General features: G+C 40.9%; 1 long non-coding RNA gene across 1 annotated transcript; it reads right to left on the reverse strand.

Moving 5' to 3' along the window:
• Positions 1 to 5362: 5362 nt before the first annotated feature.
• LOC306875566 lies at positions 5363 to 11615 on the reverse strand. The gene is made up of 6 exons (XR_013784756.1): positions 11537 to 11615; positions 11016 to 11102; positions 9926 to 10706; positions 9652 to 9720; positions 6979 to 7106; positions 5363 to 6204 (listed from the first exon to the last, which is right to left on the reverse strand). It is a non-coding gene; the product is annotated as an uncharacterized lncRNA (long non-coding RNA).
• Between the last annotated feature and the right edge of the window lie 1433 nt (positions 11616 to 13048).

Consider the following 13048-nt stretch of genomic DNA (forward strand, 5'->3'; position numbering starts at 1 on the left):
GCTGTCGTGAGAGCGCGTCGGCTGCACGATTGAGCTCCCCCGGGATGTGAACGGCACGCAGCGATTTGAGCTGTGACTGACTCCAGAGGAGGAGATGGCGGGCGAGCTGTGATATGCGGCGTGATCGTAGACCTCCCTGACGGTTGATGTACGAAACAGCCGCAGTGTTGTCCGTACGGACCAACACGTGCTGGCCCAACAGCAGTGGCCGGAACTGCTTTAGGGCCAGATGCACTGCCAGCAGCTCTAGGCAGTTGATGTGCCAAAGCAGTCGAGGCCCTGTCCAGAGCCCCGAAGCTGCCTGCCCGTTGCATGTAGCGCCCCAGCCCGTGCTGGAAGCTTCTGTTGTGACAACAACATGCCGGGACACGTATCCTAAGGGCACCTCGGCCCGTAGAAACGCAAGGTCCGACCAGGGGCTGAAAGAGCGGCGACACGATTGTGTGATGGTCACACGACGTGTCCCGCGGCGCCATGCCCATCTCGGGACCCGTGAGTGTAACCAGTGCTGAAGTGGTCTCACATGAAGCAACCCGAGCGGCGTGACTGCGGCTACGGATGCCATATGCCCCAGGAGTTGCTGAAACTGTTTCCCACTGTCCTGCCTCTGAAGGAACTCAGACAGTTCAGCACTGATTGGGCGCGCTCGTCCGTGAGACGTGCCGTCATACTCACTGAGTCTAACTCCACACCGAGAAAAGAGATTCTCTGCTCAGGGGAGAGCTTGCTCTTTTCCCAGTTGACCCGAAGCCCCAACTGGCTGAGGTGCCGGAGCACCAGGTCCCTGTGATGGAAAGATGGGTCGCGGGCGAGAGTGAGGAGGCAGCGCGTCGCACACTGTCAGCCCGCAGACCTGAGAACCCGGAGGGAAGGGAAATTGCTCTTTTATTGAAAATGTGGGCGGAACAGAATGAAATGATTCTCCCCCAGCCCTCCTTTGGGGGAAGGAGCGCCATCTCCTGAGATAAAGCAGCTTTCCACATCTCCGGGTTGCCTGTGTCAGGGCCGTTTTATCGCCTCCTTGGACGATATCGGGCCAGCTGGAACACGGGGGGGTGCCCCGTTCCTGCAAGAGGCTCGACGCCCCAGCACAAGGCGGAGCAGCTCAGGGGAACACACGAGGGCGCCCACGGCGGCCAGCAGACTGGGGCTGCCCTGCGGCGGAGCGATGCATCACGCCGGGGCAAGATGTGCTGGACGCCTCAGTCTGCTGCAGTACTGCCGAGAACTGCTGGCACAGCTCCCGACAGTGTCGCCGAACAGTCCGGCCTGGGAGACGAGAGCATTGAGAAAGTGCACTTTGTCGATTTCATCCCTCTCACCAGGCTGAACCCTGCGGCACTCTTGGACCACAAGAGTGTGGACATCGCCTTCCCGAGGGACTGCGCTGTGACTTCCGTTGCCCATAGGGCAAGGTCAGTCGCTGAGCGCAGCTCCTGTGTCAACCTCGGGTTGGTACTACCCTCGTTCATTTAATGCCTTGGCTTGTGTACTCGCAGGATAGCCGTGGCATGCAGGGCAGAGGCTGCCTGGCCCGCAGCACTGTAAGCCTTGGCGGCAAGCGCGGCCGTGAACTTACAGGCTTTGGCCGGGAGACACGGACGATTCCTCCAAGTGGCTGCGTTTCGCGGGCACCAGTGCACTGCGACCGCTCTCTCCACCTGGGGAATGTCAGCGTCACCCTTAGCCGCCCCGCCATCGAGGGTAGCGAGGACGGAGGAGGCAGACGCGCCGCTTCTGGCCGTAAAAAGGGCCATCCACGACTACATCAGCTCCTCGTGCACTTCCGGGAAGAAAGGAGCCAAGGCAGGGCGTGGTCGCGAGGTGTGCACGCCTCCAGCCCGATCTCGCGGCGGCCCGGGAAAGCATGGCCGTCAACTCTAGGTCCGATTCGGCGGCGGCCGCGAACCCCGAGGGGGCAGCTGCGCCGCACCTTCATCCTCAGAGGACGATTGCCCATCCCCCGATGCCGCGATCGACATCTAATCCTCTGTCGGCGCGGCGAATGAAAATGCTGGGCACACCGTAAGACGGCACAGCAGATTCATTGGGGAGCCGTGCAGGAGGAGTGAAAGGTCCGTGGGGACTGGCCCGGCGGAAGGCTCTCACTGTAATCTTCAGATCGCCCAGAGCACTAGCCGATGGTTCTCTGCTCGGCAGAGAAGCCAGCGCGGGTAGTGACAGAGGGAGCCCCTCACATCCCCGTGAGGAGAGAGAGGCGCGATCGCAGCACTGCTATGGTTACACGCTCAATGAACGCGTAAACCATCCACGAACGCAGCTTCAGCGTGCTGGAGCCCCAGACACTGAAGACAACGATCGTGGCTGTCGACGGAGGACAGGAAACAACCGCAACCAAGAGGACACGGCCGGAACAGCGCCTTTAAAAAGACCTGAACCGACCATGATTTGCTCTTTTAGGAAATTTGCTCTTTCAGTTGAAGTGCCCAGGGGAATCGCTGCAGACAGGACACCGCTGTTCGCACCGTGACACCAACCAGAACAGCTTCCAGACAGATGATGAATGGCTTTGTGGAGATCAGCACGTTCATCCACTCGGCTCCGAAGCAAAAATCTGATGAGTGGATGCACCTGTCGCCCTTTTATACCCGTATGCACGGGCAGTGGCTCAGGTATGCAAATTCCACTAGCCAATATTCATTGGCGTTTTCCCTTAAGTCAGAGATGATTGGGGCTTCCAAGTAAATCCCCTAATGTCGTCACGACATAACTCGTAGTGACCGACAGATAGGGAACAGCTGTTAACACAAGTCAAAACAAAAGCAAAAAGTAAGACTTCACTGAGATGAGAAGAAAACTGAGATGAACAGAGCTTAACTGCCCAATTTAAACGACCAAATTAAAGGTCCAGCTGTAATACAATGATGGCTCAAATGCCATAGTGACGGGTAAAAGTCACCATCTTAGAAAAGAGTGCATGATCCTTATAATGAAACTCACAAAGTAATCTCCACACCTTCAATGAACACACGCGCTCCGATGTAATAGGCCGTATTTCCAGCGGCCCTTGCCTCTCTCACTCTCGGCCACAAGCTCTTCCGTCTCTCCCGGTCCAGCAATGTCAGGTCCTCTGTGAAGCGCAGGTTGTTGTCTTGGAGAAACTGAGACTTCTTGGCAGCTTTCCATAAGGCATCGCGGATAACTCGTAAGGTAAACTGTATGATAACAGAGCGAGGGTTTTGTGTTGTCACCTCTCCTCCCTAGACGATGCACGGTGTCAACGACATCAGGGAACTTGTTCTTGGCTTCGGGAGAAGTCTCGCTGCAGATTCGAGTGACCTCGGATCTGATATCTCCCGTGAAAGTACTCCCGTCAGGCACTCCAAACAACCTCAAATTCCACCTGCGAGAGTATCTCTCCAGATCAGAAATGCGTGTTACCCAGGTGCCTGTAAGACGTTCTTGATCTTTAAGTCTGGAATCTACATCTTTCACATTCTTCTTTAGATCTTGTACTTCAGCACACACAAAATCTATCGTTTTCTTCAACCCTTCTATCTTCAGAGCATTGGTGCTAATCATTCCTTCAAGTGCATCAGACCGAGTATTGATCAGCGAGGAGAGAGTGCAAATGACAGCAGAGTCGGCCAGCTCATTTGGACTTGAAGATTTACCTTTTTTTATGAGCAGGAGGCTTGCTAGGAGTGACAGAGAGTGAAGTCGTGCAGAGCTCAAACTCGTTTACAGCAGGGGATGCATAATCGTGAACATCCATACTAGTATCGCCAGTGTCTGATCTCTCTTTGCGTTTGTCAAATGGAATGTTCACACTCTTAAATGAATGCACTGATATATAATTAAGCAAATGGAGTGAAATAGTACGTTAATACAGCTAGCCTTTCTGAATCTGTGAAGTTTGGTCAGGAGCTCTAAACAATTCCATTTTAACAAGGCGCCATCTTGGACCTCCCCCCGTAACTAGTTACGTTGTGGCAACCGGAAAAGTGAAAGGTGTGTATACGTCGCCACGACGTACATTTGTGACGTTGCTAGTTCGGCAACATTGCGGATCAATAGGCTTGTTTGAGATGAGCAAAATCTGCGCAGAACCGATCACCGGTGATCAGCGCGAGATGCATGCCGGTTAGAAATGTGTCCGAGGGCGGTCCGCCTTGCTCTGATGTCATGCTGACGTATGTCAAAAATCTCTCGCGAGCGCAAGGCGCACGTGTCGGATTCTGCAGTCGAGCGCAGTTGCTCTCCACCAACTGCACTGATCAAAAGCATCATGGGAAACGACTTGCTGACGACACAGCTTAATGCTCATTGGCTGCGAATGTCATCTGATATTTTTTCCCCTTAATCCTAAGAAGTCCATTACCTATAGCCTAATACTATTTACTTTTTCTATAGTAATTTATTAGTAATTAGGACATGTGCTTTATTTATTTACCCTTTTATTTTTATTTTCTTGGTTTGAAGTCCTGTTTGTTGTAATTTTCTCTTTATGTATTGTATGCTGGTGTTAATTTTGTACATTTACATTTTTGTACAACATTATTCCATTAAATAAATGAGTCAATCCATCAATACATGCATGCATAGCTACATCTAATGTGACGGTTTTGGAATTAGGCCTCATGTTTGTGTGTTTTTATCTGAGATCTTTATCTGGGTATGTCTTATTTCAGGAGTGCAGTAAAAGCCCACACATGCATGCTAATTTCTTAATTTAAAATGTTTTTGTTTCATATTAATTTTGAATAATAATTTGCTGTACACACTTTTCCTAATCATTAAACATGAAATTCAAATTTACATTAAGGTGACAAACAATTGTGTAATATATTTATATGGAATATGTTTCATGTAAAAAAGGGATAGTTCACCCAAAGATTTGTTTTGGGGGGTAAACTGTCCCTTAAGTAGGATACACATAATTAGGTTAATCAGCTGTGCCATATCCCACTCTGAAATGTTTAACCCATAATTAGGGATAACAGTGTAAATTTAGTGCAGCATCTGTGTGCTCCTCATTTCTCATTATGGCTTTGATTATAAAAGGCATCCACAAAGTGCGATAAAGAACGCGAACGCGATCTCTTCCATTGCTGACGTTTGCAGTCCAACGACACAACGAGATTCAGGAAGTGTCCGGCTTGCCTGCACTTTTTTCACTCCTCCCCTCACTGCTGCCGCCTACTCTCGACTAAATTACAGGCGAGGCAAAGCGCATCTCAAACAAGCCTTATGTGTGCTGGTAATCAGTTGGTAACTTTTTATAATTATTTATTTTCTATGGGCGGACATGCAGTAGTTTAACCTAATTTATGTCCTCATATGCCCAAACTAATGTAAAGGCTGTTTCAACAGCTGTGAATGATGAATACAGACTCGAAATGAATTTAATTCATTTATTTTGAAAAACACACACATATGAACAGTAAAATACACCCAAATTATTAATAAAAACATAGGATATACAGCGAAATATGAACGAAAGCATTCAGGAGGTTCCGTGCTCAGCATCATTATAAACAGATATGCTATAGCATAATATTTGCTAGCAGACAATTCAGATAATTAAGGAAAGATACCATAATCAAAGATGTATAAATATTAACAAAAGTACTTAAAGTAGACTGTATAAACATAATTTTTCGAAATAATAAATCTTTAAAATATTGAAAATGTTTGTAAAACAGAACAATGACCAATTATAACCACATGTGAACATATTTCACACAAAAATTTAAATTCTGTCATTAATTACTTACCCTCATGTCCCTTTTGTGCAGAACACAAATGAAGATATTTTTAACAGATGCCTTGTGTACGCAAAAAACAGCAACAACAAAAATATGATGTTTTTATTCACAAATTATGTATATCCAACGCATTTTCACAAAAGCAGCATGAGATGACCAGTTCTCACGCCAGCACAACACTGTGCAATGTTTTTTGTGCACACAAAACATTCACATCACTTCATACATTGAGGTTAAACAACTGGGGCCTGTACCATGATGATGGCTGAACAACCTCAGGGTTACAGGATTAGTTTTGAGTCGACAAAACCAAACCAGTCCAATCCGGCTTTGTTGGTACCATGAAGCTGATCATCAACGTTCTTGATCCTGAGTTAATGGAGCTCGTGCACATGAATGTGTGACATCAGCAATGAGCAGCCAATCACATGCCTTGAAACTGGGATTCACTTCTCATGAGAGTCAGTGCGATTCACTACCAAAGATTAAAAGATTGAACAATATGAAGAATTTAAACACATTTACACAGCAAGATGAAACAATCGATCCATGAAAGAGGAAAACTTATCTTAGCATATAAGTGCAAGTAAAATTTGTAAAGTTTATAATATTTATAGATATAAAAACACTTAAAAATCGAAACTCATATGTAGTCATGTTTACAGCTATCGATTCTAAAACGTATTTATATTGCATATTATCTATATGTTTATATTAATTTAAAATAAAAGATTAATAATGACTATTAAATTAAGATGGCTTGTGTAATGGATTAAGGGTATAATAATTATATAATTAATAAAAAATAATCATCTCTAAAAATCAGATGATTTTATCTTTAAAAATTTTTTATTATGTAGCGTTCTTTAATTTGGAGTAAGAGAAACTGGAGGAGTGGCTTTATTGCGTCAGAGATGTGTCACTTTGCTTGAAGCTGATTGGTCAAATTTCAGATTGAGATCTCTAAACCAGAACATAACCTGCCCCGGAGCAGGTTAGCTGTGGAGCCTAAGTTACTATGGCGATGAACACTGCTAAATGCCAAACCACTTTCATGGTACCTAAAACCCAGAGTTGGTGCAAACTAAACTGAAATTTACCTGAACATTTATCAGATTTCATTAAAAAGATCTACATTTATGTTTCAAAGATGAACAAAAGTCTTAAAGGTTTGGAACAACATGAAGGTGAGTGATGAACATTTTTGGTTTAACTAAGACATTAGATAAATCGGTTCCCTCAGGCGCACCAGTAGATTTCTGCCAGATCTCTGATCTTCTGGTTCTTCTGCTCCTTCCACCATCCCAATCCTGGATTATTGAGCCACGACAGAAGTCCACTTTGAATGCTTTAGCCTGGAGGTTTTTTCACCAGCATCTAAAGTGAGAAAGAAAACAATAACCCAAATGTAAAAATAATAATAATAAAAAAAAAACAATGGTTGTCTAAAATTTAAAAGCATACACCTGAGTTTTCCCTACTGTTAGGGCATTTCTACCTCAGGGCACAAAAGAGTGGGGACTTGCAGGATAAGAACAGTTTTCTAGAATTTTCAGCAGTTTTTTGTCACTTCCTATACGGGCTCCAGACTGTTTTGTGACCGATTTTTCTGCCGGTGCGAGTACATTTTGTGAGCACTAGCACGACCACTCATAAGCACTGCTATTTCTGTTACATAAGAGAAACATCAAACAGCAAGCGAAACAAAAGCTAGTGAAACCGCGCTACTCGTTTGAGCTGTGCGGCGAGGACCGTTTATCAGCTCGGATCAGTGCAGAGCAAACAAACTTCTCCGAGCTCAGAACAGGTTTACTCAGCAAGCAGTGTTGATTTCGTGTTACTGTACAGTGCTCAGAGATCCTGTGAGAAGCACTTGAAATCGCTGCAGAATGAGTAAGGTTGCCGTGAGCTCTAGCGAGAAGCATTCAAATTCTGCACAGAAATCTGTTATAAACAGTGCTGACATATAACCAGAAGTAACGCTAACTATAACCATGGTGTTTCATTACATAATGCATATCAGGGTTTGTACAAACTTTTGAGAGAGAAATTCAAGCACATTTAAGTATTTCACACAACTATTTACAGCACTTTAAAACTCTAAAAAGCATACAATTAAAATGTTATTTTTAAAGGGATGACCAAAATATACTTTGTGGTAAACAAACACATTTGTAAAATTAAAAAAAGGGGGCATCAAATTACCACTATAACCAGTAGATGGCAGCAGAAGAACACTTATAGGCTTATTAGTCATTCATTTCTACGTTTTACTTTACATTTTGAAATGATAAAATCACTATTATAAAATTTTAAATCATCAAGAAAACAAATTTTGTAAATGTTTGCTCTTTTTTGTGTATGAAGTAAGAAAAGTCACAAAGTGCCTTGAAAAACAAACTTCTCTGACTGAATCACACAAAGCAAGAGAGCTCCTTTTATAATCACTGAAGTTCCATATAATACTACAGAAGAATTAATGGTACATTTAATAAGAGTAGAATATGTTAATTTTCTATATAAAACTTACATTTTGCACATTACTGTTGTTAATAAAAGTATTTTAAAAGTATAAAAAATGTTGTGCTTCCTAACTCAAGCTCAGTGCTTTACTGTCACATGTGCATTACCAAGAAGTAAATGTGTAATATTACTAGTAACTACACTTATTAATGCAAAATGTATCTTTATTTTTAATACCGCCCACACACCACCCCAAGCGCTACCAGATCTGCTTCTGGCGCCACCATCTGTAGAACTCACTGCTCTCAAAAGTTAGTCTGGAGCCCTGCTATATATGCATTGCAAATGTGGTACAATTAAAATTACTATGCAAGTACTAAAAAAACAGTCAGCTGCTGAAATGTTACAAGGACAGTACATAAGAACCGCACCAAAACGGTGACTCTAAAATGGTTATAAAAACCAAACCAAATATAAATACTGAGAATGTGTTTGACATTTAAAAAAAAAAAAAAGAATTTACACAGCAAAAGATGCAGTGACCTGTGGCTAAATGGCCTTTGGTTTTATGTAGCTGTGATTGACACAAACAAAATGGGAAAAAAGATAACAGCATCGCTGAATATGAGTCAAATATTGCATATCTCTGTACAAATTAAAGTGTACTCATTCTTAATGAGTGATTATTAACTAATCAGTATGTCAGGGGTTCTCAACTCTGGCCCTCAAGGTCCACTGTCATACAGAGGGTGCGTCTCAATCAGCTTCATAGTTCGCTAGGTTGTACATTAATATATTATGCACACAAATTCAGGCACTGGTCAGGACAGTGGCTCACTACACACTGGTGACTATTTTCGTCCTCATTGTACAACATCACTACTGACATTTATGCACAACAGTAAAACTGATATATATTTTTTTATGCTATTTTCAGCACATTATGATAAATACTTTGTTATATGTATGCGCAAGATTTCAGTCATAAATAAATATTTGTTAGATTAGACATTACCTGTCTAGTGATGTATGTTTATGCTGAAATATAATATTGGTTTGTATTTTAAAATCTATCACGTGTCAATTTGTAGCGAATTATCTCTTAAGTTTTGAGCTTCAGAACTTCCTATAAGGGAACATAGTGAGCATCGATGCTTCCTGGTTTTCACAGCTTTTTTATGGAGCAAAAACATTTTTGTGATTGAGACAGCCCTTAAACACTGACTACTGAGCAAGGGACCTGAGTGATTCACACCCAGAGTTTAGATCCACACCTGATCACGCTCACCTGTTTGTGACTTTATAGTTAGTAAAACTGAAGAACTTGATTACTTTGTTCATGTGCGCTGCACTAGGTTGGAGCAAAACTCTGCATGTAAGTGGACCTTGAGAGACAATGTTGAGATCTCCTAACATGACGATTCAGAGAGGCAGGATGACTTCTAGATTGATGACTTACAACACTGGTGTCCAGTCCTGGGCATGGAACTGCTCAGGTCTGCTTAATTGGGGTTGGAGTTAAACCAAACTAAAAAAAAGAGAAAGACAAAATAAAGTAAAAAATTATGATTCATAAATATGCACAACATCTGAAAATGCGCAAAGATGAGAACAAAGCAATATGTTTAATGAGAACTTTCAACCCACTGAAAAATAAGAAGCAATATTAAGTCACAGATGCATTTTTTATTCTTGTTATTGTTATTATTATTATTCAAATCAATTATAATTACCTTTTGGTTTATTGATGATTTTCAGTCTCTGAAATCCCTGACTGTAAACTGATGTCTCGTTCTATTTATGACGTACTGACACAAAGTTCAAATGATTTCCAATGCTCCCTTTGTCGCGTCCAGTGTAGACACGGTTTGAGAGCGTATAGAGAATGGGAATCTACGTCATTGTGCATTGCATTCTGGGTATACAATACAAATCACCAGAGGAAAAGATGACTATTTACCTTAATATTTTTAAGAGCTTCTGGCATTTTATTAGAATAAATGAATGAATATTCGAATCCCTTGTGTTATTAAAATAAGTCTCTTTATGTTCACCAAGAAAACTGCATTTATTTGATCATAAATAAAAACAGTAATGTTGTGAAATATTATTATTATTTAAAATAATTCTTCTATGTCAATATATTGTAAAATGTAATTTATTCTTGTTTTCGCAAAGCGTGATTTGACACTGAAGACAGGCATAATGATGCTGAAAATACAGCTTTGATCACTTTTTAAAACATACTGAAATAGAAAATAGTTATAAAAAATGGTAATTTCACAATATTACTGTTTTACTGTGTTTTAATCAAATAAATGCAGCAGTGGTGAGCATAAAAGACTTATTTCAAATACATGACAAATCTGGCCCTTAAACTTTAGGCAGTGTATGTTTGAGGTATTACTTACTAGTCATATGGTTCATAATGTCTAGAGATGCTCTTCGACAGGAGATACGCTCCAACTCTAGAGCACAGCCATCAGCGTGGAAGAACATAGGAACAGAAACAATCTGTCACAGAGCCAACAATAGTTATTATACAATGCCAGGTTTATTATATTTAAACTATAGCAGAGGTGAAATACAGAAAAGAAAAATAATAATTTACAGAATATACAATTTAATAACAATGTACATTATAGGTTTACTTTAGTAATGCTCTTACAGTGTTACTTGTGTTTGGACATCAAAGCCCTTTTAAAATAACTAACAAGCAAACGCACACACAATTTTGCAAAAGAAAATTACAGATGAATGGTGATATAGGCAAAATATGTTGTGCAAGATGCATATAAAGTTATTTAAGCTTTCTCAGATCACCTGTTTTCTATTTCTGTCAGCAGCTCCCTTCAGAAATGTTTAAATCAGGAACTTCTCCTGTGTCGCAGAGGGTTTTTTCTGACACCTCTGAAATCACAGAACAAGTGTTATTAATATGTGTTTAAAGATCAAAACCTGTTTTAAGTTTCAGCCCATGTTCACGTTCTGTGTGAGAGATGTGTCTGATTAACTGTACAGTAACGTTACATACTTTAGGTTAAATTAATTAGTTTACTTCCATTCATCCTTTGACAACTTGCCAGCAAAACCTTTATATAAAAAACGCTCATCTACACATAAGATGACATTAAAAGCCCAAACTTTCAGAAACAAGAGCTCAAGTCTATAGTTAAGTTAGCTCTTATAGTTAGCCTCACGGTTGAGATGCTAACGGACTTTTTCCGAAGACACTAAACCATTTCTATAAAGTAAATATTCAACAAATGCGTGTCATTTACATGAAAACAAGTGTCAGGAACACTTGTATGTACTATTTGTGTAATTTTAGAGACTAAACTTACCTGAAATGAGTGAAAACAACAGTGAGAGACGGCGTTTAGTTGTGTGACAGTTGAGCTGCCCCCCCCCGTTTCCATGGTGACTTCCTCAGCTCCAGCTCAGCGCACGCGCGCACATTAAAGCACGTAGCAGTCACGTAGAATTTACGTAAATATAATAATAATATAATAGCTTTAGAAATGGTAAACGTGGTGTAGAAATAACAATGAAAAAACATTGATTAAAAACTAAGTCGTATAAATAGGAATATATTTTTTCGTACACATTAATACATGCATCATGAACAATTTTTAAACTTTGTTTTATGTATTTTTAAAATATTTTTCAAAATATATTTCAATATATTTAACAGTTCTACATTCCTATGGGTGTAATTAATGTGAATTTATTAATAGGGCTATATAAAGGTAGTTTATTATGGTTTTTGAACTACTGAGATGTTTAATATGTTTTTAAGGATGCATTATAGGCATATTAATATTATATAAATGATTGTTAACAGTGTACTACACAGCGCAAGCGTTTTCAACCAGATAACCCACTGCCATGCCAAATATACAGTATATTTACATATAGTTTGCGAATATTAATAACAAATATAATCTATGGGATGTGCAGGTTGTGCGGTGACACATAACCTGAAACTATTTCTACATCTATTTCTTCATTTCCTATATTAAAAGTAGTCATCCATATTTGACTTGGTGAAAAGAAACACATTTTATCTTTAAGGAACGTTCAATCTTGTATCTGAAGTTTAATTAAGCGGCATTATGGTAATCAGAGAGCATATAAAGAATGTGCACAGATACATTACGTGCATACGACGTTGCAGTTACGTTGTCAGTAAGTCATTAAATTACCAACATATTAGGATTAGAGTACCTATCTGGGACGTTCTTGGTTATCTTGTTACGTTAGGAGGATGTACTGACGACGTTGTGAGTTGGTAATGGGATGGTAATGAAATTACGTGCATATGACGTCGTGGTTACGTTGCCTATTGGTAAGTCATGAAATGACCAAAAATGACCAATACGTTACGTAACGGTTACGTCTTGTGTTAGCAGGGAATTACTCTCATATGTGTGAAGTAATTCAGTTTTATATTGCCACTGTAAAGCCAAAGCAAATGTAAGAATAATTATCTGGAAATATTTGTCATATTAGTTTTTTCTACCCACTTCAAAATAAAGTAATGTTTATATACACAGTTTTGTACATACCCCTTACAGAATATGCAAATATGTTAATAATTTTAACAAAATAGAGCCGGGCACACACTACAGGAGTTTTAAAATCCTAACCGATTATGAAATCTGGCTGCAGCACACACACACAAGGAGAATCTTTGCAGATTTTCTTCCCTCAAATCTTAAACATGCACACACTACAAGATATTATTAAGATTATCATGCCAGACAGAGCACCTCGCGTGATCTCACGCAGCAGCTCGTCAGCAATGTTTACATATGTTAGCTAGCGTTCTAGCAACATTACGGTAACGTTACGTT

The sequence above is a fragment of the Barbus barbus genome (genome assembly GCF_936440315.1).
Source record: "Barbus barbus genome assembly, chromosome: 9".
Classification (NCBI taxonomy): domain Eukaryota; kingdom Metazoa; phylum Chordata; class Actinopteri; order Cypriniformes; family Cyprinidae; genus Barbus; species Barbus barbus.